This window comes from Etheostoma spectabile, chromosome 17 (genome assembly GCF_008692095.1).
Source record: "Etheostoma spectabile isolate EspeVRDwgs_2016 chromosome 17, UIUC_Espe_1.0, whole genome shotgun sequence".
Lineage (NCBI taxonomy): Eukaryota > Metazoa > Chordata > Actinopteri > Perciformes > Percidae > Etheostoma > Etheostoma spectabile.
The window spans coordinates 6,500,064-6,513,051 of NC_045749.1; the positions used below are offsets into that span (position 1 = coordinate 6,500,064).

At 40.9% G+C, this 12,988-nt stretch overlaps 1 long non-coding RNA gene across 1 annotated transcript in view; it reads left to right on the forward strand.

The window, feature by feature from the left end:
• The window catches only part of LOC116705439 (uncharacterized), a 28,230-nt gene extending 18,407 nt beyond the window's left edge, over positions 1 to 9,823 (forward strand). Inside the window, exon 3 of the long non-coding RNA XR_004335936.1 lies at positions 9,800 to 9,823. This is a non-coding gene — a long non-coding RNA (uncharacterized LOC116705439). The remainder of the gene's footprint in view (positions 1 to 9,799) is intronic.
• Positions 9,824 to 12,988: the final 3,165 nt, after the last annotated feature.

Consider the following 12,988-nt stretch of genomic DNA (forward strand, 5'->3'; position numbering starts at 1 on the left):
ACTGCACATGTGCAACTCCCAACAAAGATGAAACAGAAGTGAGATGCCTCACTCAGTAGCTAAAACAGAGAGCTCAACACACAAGGTGAAAAGAGGAGCTGCAGTAATGTGCAGTACAACAAAAATATGGTGTTTTTTGAAAACTAAACCATGTGAACTAAAGCAACCATGTAATTCAGGTATAAACTCTTAATACAGTTATGAACCTGAAAATTAGCATAGTATGGGCACTTTAAGAGATATCCAGAGGAGGATGTCAACATAGCGTTGTATGCATATGTGCTGCAGTTACACTTGGTGCTAAAACTGAGCTTTAATTAATTAATATGTGCGTTTGTAAGACTCTGTTGAGTTGTTTACACATATCTATGTTGGCTGCCTTGGTGATGTTGATTCTGCTGTTAATTCTACTAAAATGTGTTTATTTCTATAGTTCTTTGTCTTAATACTGATAATTTATGATGGTTTAATGGTTAAGTGTTGTCTCTATTCTGGTTCATTCCAGTGAGGCTTCACTGAGGAAGGTGGTTCTACATTTATAATTGACAATGAGTTCACATAGTGTCATCTGTAGACATTGAATTTATTGTTGGTTTGGACATAAGTGCTGCATGGTCTTGGTATGATGTGTATACGTTGCATGTTTATGCACTATATTTCATAGCCTAAATGTTGTTCTTTACTTTAATAGGTCTATCATGTAATGTTGCCATCATATGCAACTTGTTTATTTACCCTTTGTCAGGATCCTGCTGTTACTGACTCCCTTTGTGCCACTCTTGTGGTCATTTTGTGGATTGTGTTGTGTTTAGGGCTTGTTGCTGTTTCCCATGTGCTCTGTGGTTACCTGTCTGTCATGTGTCTTTGTCTCTGCCCATCCCCTTATATGGTCAGCACTTCCTGTCTTGTAAGTTTCCCTCAGGTTCTGCTCCCACCTGTTCCTTGTTGTGTCGTTAGGTTCCCTCCGTTTGTGCTATCACCTGTTCCTCGTTACTGTCTTGTCCAATGATCTGTCTTTCTGTTGACTGGTCTGTGTATTTCTACACTCAGTTCCTTTGTCTCTTGTAAGTTTGTCTCTCTGTTCGTTACTGTGTGAGTCCTGTTTATTTGTAGTTGTGCATTTCTTTTGTTGTAGAGTCAAAGTAAAGTGTGTTTGTTCTGCACATTTGCCTGAAGAGTCTTGCATTTGGGCCCTTCTGCTGAAACCGTGACACCCCCCCTTCATTTCCTCTGAACTTTTAAAAATGTAGTACGTTGACTGGCCTACTTTTACTTTTACCTAAATACATTTTCACTTGCTTGTACTTTAGAATAACAGTACTTTTACTTAAGTATAATAAAGTACTCTCTCTCACCCTTCGATATTCTAAATTACCATTTGAAAATGCATTGTCTAGTATACGGACCCTTTTTAAATGATCTGATGCAGATGAAGAAGACAACCTGTTTTGCTGGACAGTGTTTGTTCTGTCTCTTCCTACCTCTACTGTATGATTTTAATTGTGTTAAATATATTTATGAAGGAAACCCCGGCGGCTGCTTGAGTTTCCTCACCTCACTTTCTCCCTCTTACTATGAATTAAACAGAGTTAGAGAGAAGAGGGTGGTGGAGACAGATATAGAGCGAGTGAGTTGGCAGAAGAGAGAGAGATGTGGTAAATTACATTGTCAATTCAAATCCTGCCACTAATGCATCTCATTGAGTTTGTGTTGCTGTTGTCCCACGTGCTCAGTTATCTGTGTCAGTGCAGCCAGCAGAAGAGGGCTGCCATGTTAACAGCACTGCAAAAAGCAGCGCAAAGTTCAGTTAGCCAACACAGCCTTCGTCAGGGCAAGAGAGGAGACACAGTGGAGATAAAGTAGACATGCAAGACATGAAAAAGTCATCTTTCCTACATGAGTGTATATGTGTGTGCTTGTAGAGCGGTATCAGTTTAATTACAGCTAGCCTCCATTCCGACACGGCCTCTTTCCTACACAAATTAAAACATCCCTGTAGCTTCTCTCACACATATAATTGACATGCACAGACAAAAGTAACAGTGCCACACATATGCACACTCCTCCTGTTGTAGTCATCCCCTCTTCGCTCACTAACCCCCCCCCCACCCTCCTCTTCCTCTGCCAGCCCCTGTCCCCGTTTCTCATCCTCAAAACTATTTGAAAATCAATTATCTCAACAAACCAGCTGTAAGGAGTGGGTGCCAGCCACTTACTCCTGAAGTGAATAACTTATTTGAAATTCATTATTGTGTCGAGCGGTGCGACAGGGTCCTCGAAGGCTCTGCATTTCCCATTCCGCTCTCTCTCACTCAGTCTCTCTCTTTCTTTACATTAACTACTGTGCTGGACTGATCATTTTTTCTTCTCTTATGCTTCCTCCTCCTCTCCTCCTGTCATGCAATTTTAACCAGCTGAGCGCTACGGACATGAGCACACGCACACACACACACACACACACACACACAGCTCCCTTGATTGGTTTGTTTATTTATCACATGCAAATCATGGGACACCCAGAGATGTTTTCTGCTTCTACATGCATGAATATGAATGGTGGGAGCAAAGTAAGGTTGGAAGGGGATGGAGAATATATATTCTAGATTTTGTTTTCCTTTTATTTATCAACATTTGTTACCTTAATCATATTAAAGGTGCCCTGCCACACGTATTTCATTACTTTGTGGTCATTTCTGAAGTTCTACCATAGACTCTGTAACATTTTTGTGCCTTGTGTGCCTTGGTTACCTTGTTTCAAGCCATTCTAGTGTGGTATTGAAATCCTGAAAGAAGACTCAACTCAAACAGCTAGCCAATGAAAGCCTGGCTGTCAGCATCCTTTACCCAGCGCAACTGGGCGAGCTCATGAATAACAATGAGCTCAAGAAACATGACGTCAGACTGACCAGCTTGTGTAATTAGGCCTGATTTCTCGACTTATTTCTTCTCAGTGTCTAAAGCTGACAGAGGAGGTAGCAGTTCATTTTCACGTTCATGATATAACACAAACACATGTGGACCTAACATATTTCACAAAATGTGAGTAAAAACGGTTTTGTGTGGCAGGACACCTTTAATAATGAGAAAACACTTTAAACATTGTTTATGGATACACTACGTCTCTGCACTTTTGATCTGGGGCTGTTTTTATGGTTTGGTTCTTAATTTTGATCACAGAAAATCTTAATACCACAGCATGCAATGATATTTTAGACAATACCATGCTTCCAACTATGCGGTAACTCTTTGACAATGACAAGTGCTCACAGCAAGGTCCATAAAGAAATGGTTTCCTGAGTGTGGTGTGGAAGAACTCGACTGGCCCACGAAAAGCACCACAATGAGATATATTAAAAACAAGAGAGCAATAAAATCGAATGCGTAATCATAATACAATTTGTGTTGGATATAGTATAGGTACATAATGTTACTTTAATTAATTTTTCTTTGTTAAAGGACTGGGATGCTAACTGCAAGCTAGGCCTTATCTAGACCAACATTAGCATTGTGTAAAAAATGTGGCACCTTTTTTTATTTCAATGAGATCCCAGGGGATACCAACACAGAGGACACATAAAAAGATCGATCATTACGCTTTGCTTTATCACACTGAACCAAACAACACTGGGGTAACGATGCCCCAGTGTGGGATTTATATATAATCCCAACATGATGTGTAAAACAACAGTGTCATTGTCTAGTGTGTGTGCATGTAGTCCTGCCATACTCAGGATACTCATGCCTTTTAGCACAGACGGCAATTCTGCCCCAACACAAATACTCACATTATGAATACTTTCCAAACAGAAATGTACTTTTCAAAAACCAAGATGTGAGATGTGTACAGATACAGTGGAATGACATTATTACTGTGTGTGAGTGTGTGCACAAAGACCAGTTGCTTTTTCGTTGAATAAAACTTTTGTTGAAGGTTACAACTTATTTGAGTGGGATGCTGGTGAACATCAAATGGATGCAAAAAAGCTTTAGAAAGTTTCCAATGTTTAAATGATACTTTTCAGTCTTACACACACACACACACACACACACACACACGCACATGCACACGCGCAAACGCACACGCACACACATACACACACACAAACACACACACACACACACACACACACACGCACACATCCACACATGCACACACACATGCACACACACATGCACACACACACACACACACAGGCTGGTAGTATGTCAAAGGCATTAGTGCCGTTGCAGGCTGAGAGGCACCAGTGTAGAAGCAATGTGAAAGTGAGTTGATGCGGTGTCATTACTGCTTTTAACCTTTCTTTCTTTTTCATTCCTTGTCTCTTTCTTGCTCTTTCTTACTCTTACTCTTACGCCATTTTTCTCTGTCTGTCCTTCTCTCGCCCACTGTGTATGACTCTCCTTCTCACAACATATATCTCTCTTGATAAAGAAAGAGAGTAAATGAGTGTGACAGGGCTGTCATGTATGTTCCAGCAAAGGCCAGCAAGGGCCGGTGCAGAGACAGGAGGTGTCATATCCTTACATCTCTCTCTGTTTCTGCCACCAGCTGGACTCCCCTTCTCTCTCCTTTTCTGTCACACTCTATCTCTCTCCTATCCTTTTCTGTCCTCTGTGTCTCTCCTCCCTTACTGTGTTTCCACTGTCACACTTCTCAGCTCTTTCCCTCTACAGATCTCAAGTGATCCTCTGTCTCTCTTGGAGACTACATCCACATCACGTCGGCTGAACTCAAAAAAACCTTTTATCTGTGAAAATACTGAATTTTTAGGTTGTTTTGGTAAAGAAGAATTATAGGAAAGTGGCTAAAGCTCTTCTTCTTTCCCACCTTGTGGTTAGCAAATCATGTGTGCACAGCTTATGTCTGGTAAGAAGTGTGACACAGTCCAGTGACTCTACTGAGTCTCAGCTCACCTAAACCCATCCCTAAGTCTCCTCCATCATCACTTCAGTATTTATATGGCCAAACTCACAATTCAGTTGGGATTTTTTATATAATTTTTCTGCTTTTGGTACAGGCTTAATAGTGAGTTGAGTGTAGCTGCATTTTACCTGTTAATTAAGTGAAATATAAACATAAATACAGGTAACGATGGTGAAGTGGGTAGGACACAGGCCTTTGGTGTGGGAATTCCAGGTTTGATTCCCACTGCAATACATGTACCAATGTGTCCCTGAGCAAGACACTTAACCCCTAGTTTCTCCAGAGGTATGTAACCTCTGATGTGTAAAGCAATTGTAATTTACTTTGGAGAAAACGTAAGCTAAATGACTTGTGATATAATGCAGAGATCAAAGAGAAAGTTATAGGCAAAACAAGTTGTTTTCTTAACTTTACTGCCACACAGCATTAAAACAAGCGTAGTTTATAATTTTTCTTAAAGTGCACATATGCTTATTGTCATGTTCATAATTGTATTTTAAGGTTGTACCAGAATACGTTTACATGGTTTCATTTTCAAAAAACACCATATTTTTGTTGTACTGCACGTTGTTGCAGATCCTGTTTTTTAGCTACAGAGGAAGACATCTCACTTTAATACTTTTTTTTTTGGTAGTTGCACATGCGCAGTAGCTAGGTAAGATCATATCAGCTAGCTACTGTTTTACCAACTTTGGTCAGTACAAGGCAGGATTAGCTGGGAGACTTCTTCTAAACGAAGGCAAACTTAGTAATACCTGCAAAACAGGCACATGTAAGTAGATTTTGGTGAACTAGTGTGTGTTGTAGCAGTGTTTTGGCATTGTGAAGGTGCTAGCATGCTAGCGCTAGTATGCTACGGTTAGCCACCTTGTCTCGGCTAGTTACATAGAAAGCCCTGGAGATTTTGACCAGCTCACCTGGAGACTGAAGGCAGAGGACATTTGGAAATCCCTATTTTACTCACAACGTTTTCATAATATGGGCACTTTAAAGCTCAAAGAGGTCAATATTCACTAGAGATAGAAAGGTGGTATTTGAAAAACTCAGTTGTTTTTGTGCCATCTCAGTGTGCACGGAGGGCTGAAACAGAGATGAGTTTTGTGTAATTTTATTGTGGGTGTCATGTCATACACCATGTATAAAGAGGCTGGGTGATGAAAACAGTAGCTCAGCAGCAGCAGCTTCAGTCCTACATCAGTTTCTACAGAATGCAGTCGGCCACAGCACCTCTGTGTGGTCAACTGCTTTTTGGCAGCATGTAAAACAAAGCCTAAAAGGATGCTTTGTATCATCACGCATAAAAAACACGAGTCAAATGTGAGCAGTTACAAGGCCTGTGTGTAGACAGCTGTATTGATTCAAACAGAAACTTATCTATTCTGTTAGACATGCAAGACGAACAGCTAAAATACATCTGTGTTGACAAGACTGACTTTCTCTACAGATGCCTTTGTTGCTCCTTCATACTATTTCTGCCTGAGATAAAGAATTGAAGATAAACTGGATATTGCCTAATTACCACTGTCACTTCTGCGTTACTCATCCTAGTCCTTGCATCATTTTCCTTATTTTATTTCACTATTCACAACACAATCTCTATCTCCAACAGCTACTGGCATCTTTACATGTGTATCCATGTAGGCATGCATGCGCACACTCACAGGTATTGTATGTATATGCATGCAAGCGCTTGTGCTGCACACATGAATTAACACACCTACTGAACAAGTGTGTGACTTCTGCCTCCGGGCGAGGCAGCAGCCGGAAATCAACCAGCTGAGCCATCAGAGTAAAAATGGGGTCAAATTGGCCTTTCAACTGGCCTTAATCTTTCAATCATTACCAAAACTGGCCTTCCGCTCCACAATGTAGCTCTACTCTAAAACCTGCAGCAAATAGTTAATTTCAACATTTGATGAACACAGAAATATAGACCAGGACACATGCTAAATGCTTGTGTGTGCATGTTTTGTGTAAGTAAGTGTCAGTCTGTGTGTAGTGTATTTGCCGTTCAGCTCTTTGTGCATGGGTGTGCCTGTGTGATTTGGGCTGTCACTTTGCCCGTATACACATACCCTACGCTCTCAAGTTCTGCAGTTAAATGCAGTTTGTTAGCATTGGGAGAGAGTGAGGGAGAGCTGCGATCAATGGCAAAAACATTATGGGACACGCTTTGAGTAGAGCAGCCCCATTTTAGCAATTTGGCAGTTGCTGAGACCCGCATATGGAATTATTTGATCAATAGCCTTGTAGCTTGATAGAGAGGAGTAAATTATATGATCAATGTTGTGTACGATGTCGCTACCTGCTCACTGTGTCAAGAGTTTTTGTTTGTGTGTGAATCAGTATTTGTGTGCAGACATACCAGCGAATGTCAAGGTGCGGCTATGTAATTCCTGAATGCTTTTGTGCATACGTTGTTGGTGTGCTGTTGTTGCACCATTTACTTAACTACTTCTCAGACTAAAGGGCTCAGGCTCTTTATATATTTTTGCTCTGTTTCTGGACATAATAAGCTCTGTTTTGAGAGTGGAAGTAGACAGGGATATCAAATGGCAGATATGAAAATAGAATGAATGGGGAGTTGGGCAGACAAGCTCAATTATTGATGTGTATCATAGTGCCTATGAACACACAACACACTGAGCCATCTTTTTGGCTATTCACCTCCAATAACACACTCTTATTACTCCACCAAGTACACCTCTCATACTCATGTCCTGTATATTAGATTTGTGTATAATACGTGTCCAGACAAACATTCATACTCACCCACATGTGACTGTAGACACACACGTACAAAAGACCGTTCCTGTTTTGTTTGTAGTACTGTCTTTTTAAAAGAACTCATGAGCTGAAGTAGCTCAAGTATAAGCAGTGACTTCCAATACACATACACACAAAGACATACACACACACACCTATATTTTGAGTCCATGTCTGTCTCTGTGGATGAGATCACTACCCTATCTGTCACTCCCAAACACTGCCTGTGTGCGTCTAAGCCTGAGTGTGAGTGGCGTACATCAGGGCGAAGCGATACCTCTCCTCATTGTAGGTTCATGGTCGTGTACGTGTCATGGAATTCACAGCGAGACATTCTGATAGCCTGGCAGAGAGGCCTCGCTTTGAGCCTGATTTGTTTTTGTGTTTTTTTTCTGTCTCCCTCTCTCTTTCTCTCCTGTCACATGGTAAAAGTTGAACCATCAGGGGAACAATAAGCAAAGGACAAGAGGAGGTTGGGGCAGAAAGAGAGAGGGGTGGGTGAATGAAGGGAGGTTAGGGACACATGAAGAGGTGGGGGAGAGAGAGAACGACACAGAGGAGAGCCTGTCACACTCACTTAGATGCTGAAATATTAAAGTGAGCAGTCAGGTTGTAATTTTCCTGAGAAAGCCGAGGGAAGAGGGGGATAAGTGAAGCGAGAGAAGGATGGAGCTGGGGGGACGAGATAGAGACACGGTGAGAGGAAAGGTATCACCACTGATCTCTCTTTCCTCTCGTCTTGGAAGAGACATGGTACACTTTTAATACCGCTACTTTAATTAGCTTGGCTTTATATGGTCTGTCTCTCTCTGTTCCTCTTCTCCAAAAGATGTGAATAATTCAGCAGGAATGGTGTACCGCTGCCTAGCAAAGACAGCAGGCCCAACAATCTGCAATGTATCCGTGGAAAAGAAACGGAGAGAGAGATGACAGAATAGACGGTCTCTAAGATCAGACAGCAGTCTTTGCCTGTCTAAAAACTCAAGACTATTAGTGCAAATCTAGATGATCAAATCATGTTAAATGTGTAATGTTCAAGTGCTTGTGGATGCAGTATTCTGCTGTGGTTCAGGTTAGAAAAATATAGTTAGTTTGAAGAATGAACATGCAGTGTATGGTTTTCCACCTGACATGAATGCGTGCATTCAACTCAGCTAAGTTTGGAGGAGCTGCTAAACATAATGCATGGTGCAGAAAATGACATAAAATATCATATTTCTTCACTTTAAAAATACCAATTTATCCTGATAATGTTTTCTTTCTTGTTTTCAAAATTTTCTCCAACTAACTAGCTATCTTAGATGTTTTATATCTGAATAGCCAACTGTATTTGTCCCTTCTGCAGGTCCCAGGAAAAAGGACACAGTGTGTGTATTTGATGTGAATGTTGACATGGGTTTGCATGCAAGTTTGTCTTGCAGTTTTATTAAGTAAACATGTGCTTCTTTGTGCAAGTTACCTTGTGTCTGTAAGAGTGGTTGTAAGGTAGCATTTGTGTGTTTTGGTACATTTGAGTATCTGTGTGTGTATGTGCCAGTGTGTATGCATGTCAGAGACTCTGCTTAGCTCATCAATGTGGGTCGTTGATGATGATGATATATCATGACACTGCAGGTTGGTGGTTTGGGTGGTGTGTGGGTTTGGGGGAAAGGGGAGAAACAGTGAAGTAGTTTCTCTCACATATCATCATATTGATATTTTCTATGTGTGTGTGTGTGTGCGTGTGTGTGTGTGTGTGTTGGTGAGTTAGTTAGTTAGTTAGTTAGTTAGTTAGTTAGTCTTAGTTAGTTAGTTAGTTAGTTAGTTAGTTGGTTAGTTGGTTAGGTAGTTAGTGTCTGTGTCTATGCATTTGTTATGACAGCCTGTCAACCTGAACCCCAACTCCCAAAACCACTCTTGTCCCAGCCTCCCCAGCTAAGCAGCATCACTGTCTGAATGGGTACGCCTGGTGACTGAGGGGGCCGCAGTGCGCTTAGTGGCCCAGACAAGGTGAGGGTTTCTGGGCCAGACTGAGGTGGGCTGTCCCCTGTGTCAGCCCTGGAGCCTTCACTGTCATTGCTAGAGGGGAGACAAGGTAGGACTGAGACACTTGCACACACTCATGTGCAGGCACACACACACACACACACACACACACACGCATACAAACATATTCAGATTGATTTAAGCACTGTTATGCCTCTAGTCATCTTTCAGCTTTTGAAGAAGTTTTAATGAGTTGAAAATAAATAGAATTCTTCTTTCTCCCCCTCTCTTTTGCTCTCTGTCTCCCCTTTGTGTGACTTGTCTCCATTCCAATCATAGCTCGCTTCAGCGATCGCTGAGTCTCGTCTGAAATAGAATCGACATGGCAGTCTGAGTCAGCAAGGACAGCGAGCCGAGCGCAGATTAGTCATCCTGGTGAGGTGCTTTTGTCCAGGGACGATGACAGATCTATGAAATGAATGGGAGAGTGATGCATCGGGGGTGTCTGCCTGTCTCAACTAGGAATTACAGATACTCCTGAGTGTGTGTGACCGTGGTTGTGTGAGTGTGTGCATCTGTGTGTTTGTGTTCAGCTCTATAAAAAGACATGACGCAGCAGCTCAATCTAGAAATCAAAGGCAAAATTACTTTGGAGTGTACTTTGTTGTCTTCGGCTTTTCAGAGCGAGCTGGACAGATTTGCAACAACATGAAATAGTGAGACACATAAGTGAAATGTTCCAAGTGAAGTAATGGGCACAGATTGTCCTCTTGTCCTGATTTATTTGCATTTGTATTTTGTAATTTCCTATCCGCTGGCTACAAGCAGGGCAACAACTTGCTTACAGTTGTGAGGGCTGTTTTGGAGCCTCCCAATCAAACATGATCTGCTGCCACTAATCTTGTTTGCGACTAGATGGGTCACTGTAATCCTTTCCACAACAAATAGGCTTCTACAGCACACAGTGAAATCCACCCCCGACCAGGTTGAAATGGGCTCTCATGGTATCACCCATTGAAAATCTCTCAACAAGAGATGCTTCATGTATCTTCCTCCCTTAAAAGGAGTCAAGAAATGGGTCACAAAATCACTTCTGTGTATCCTCCACTGTTCTCTTTCATTATGATACATTTAAAACATACTGTATGATATTTACTGTCATATTGTTTACTGGCTGACAGGCTGCAAAAACAAGTATGAACCCCCAAGGGAATGGCAAATAAGCTGCTCTTGTGAGCTTGTTTTGGTTTTATATCAAAGGAATAACCAAATGTAATTATGTTAGTCATGTAATCAAGATTTATTTTGGATTGTTCATTTGTACTTGAGAGCCTTTTTATAAAAGTCTATACAGGCTCATTCAAATATATTTAGAAGTAATATTGTTTTCAACAACCTTTTTACACTAACAAAACAGAAACTAATAAAAGAGTCAGGAAAAGGCTTTAAAACTGTATCTAGACATTAATGTTTTCAAAACATTTATCAGTTTTTTTTTTTACAAACTTTTATTTGGTGTCTGACCAATTCTTTTCTGTGCAGGGTTAAGGTTATGTTGGAGGAAATTAGACTCATGACCTCAGTATTCCACAGTCTTAGCTACTTCCCTTTTTAATGCTTTCTCGTGGACAGGTTTGTATGATATTAAACAAAAACTTGTGCACAACAATTTGTATGAAATCCTACGAATTTATGGTGACCGTCGGCCGGTTACATGACAGTTATGTTAAGCAGTTGCAGTTAATGCGTAACTCCTCCCAAAACGCAACCTAGGGTGTTTTTGTGCATGTATCTGAGTCAAACTTTTGTTCAAAAGAATAAATGGGAGTGCTAGTGGCACTTCCAGTATCACCCGGGTCTCTACACATGAACTTGAGCATGGAAAACATTGTTTCTGTACACAGCGTTTACTAAAACGAAAGGTTTTGAATGATTTACTCTAGCAGTTGTTGTTGTTTCCAGGCGCTACCATCTCGGCAGTCAAAGAGTGTTAATCTCAAAATGCATCTCCATGAGAGGAAATGTCATTCTCATATGAGGCTCCTTTTTCAACTACAAGGTCAATATTGTTTTTCACTGACGACAAAACAACAAATTATCCGTGCATTTTTATTGAACTAAACTTTAAGATCTTTCCATCTTTACTCTCCTCCCTGTTATGCTGCATTCAGAGATGGTAGCATCCGGAAACAACAACTGCTAAAGTTAGTCGTTCAAAACCTTTCTTTTTAGTAAACTTTTTATAAACAAACAATGTTCTCTATGCTCAAGTTCATGTGTAGAGACACTAGTGATACTTCAAGCTAAGTTTCATTTTGTGTCGAGCCTTCTTAGTGTTATAAAAATGTTGATTTTGATCATAGAAGTGCTCCTAGCACTCGCATTCAAAAGGCCATTTGACCAAAAAACGCAGACAAGGTAAACCTTAAAAGTGCCGCTTCCGTCCTAATTATGCTTTTAAACTAAAGATTGACTCGGGTACATTCACAAAAACATCCTATTGCGTTTTGGCGAGAGTTATGCTTTAAATTAAGTTAAGCCAACGAAGAAAGGTGATCGCCATGCGGCAGCAACAGTTAAGTTTAGGCACTAAAACGACTAAGATTAGAACAAAAGATCATGGTTTGGATTAAAATACCGGTCCCCTTAAGTAGTTCTTTTGGGAAACAAACACGCAGCTACATGTACAAATGGTTCATGAGAACAGCCTTCCCTGTTAAATAACATTATACAGCTTCATATTTGATTCAGTGACTTACTCTCACAAATCCTGAAGAAAAATTTGATTGTACCACAACTACACAAGGCACAGGTTTACCATGACCAGTAAAAACAATCACATTAGCCTGGCTAAGGCTTAAAACAAAATACAATAATATAATTTGGGAGAAATAAAATCAAACAATTATATTTTATTTTCCCTCATGTTAATTTACAGTTGACGTAACAACATGTTTATGTGAATGAACAGGTTCTAAAGCTGCTTGTTGGACAGTTTCCCATGGAAAACAGATGGCCTCAGCATTGCTGTTCGTGTTGACAGTAGAAATGTCCTGGCTGATTTAGGGGTATGGAGTGAGCTGCCGTGTTTTGATGACACACACACACACACACACACACACACACATTTACACAACCTTGTCCCCCTCTAACCTGGACTGAGGAGGTGTACATGAAAGAGCGACTGATTAAATCAACTTTCATTTCTAATTCTCCCCAGACCCTCGAGGTTATCCTGCGCCATCACTGCTGAGGGAGGAGGAGAGAGAGGGTATGGGGGCAGATAGGATGACAGAGAGAGGGAGATATGCAACTGCTTAGACTGGCTTTTGT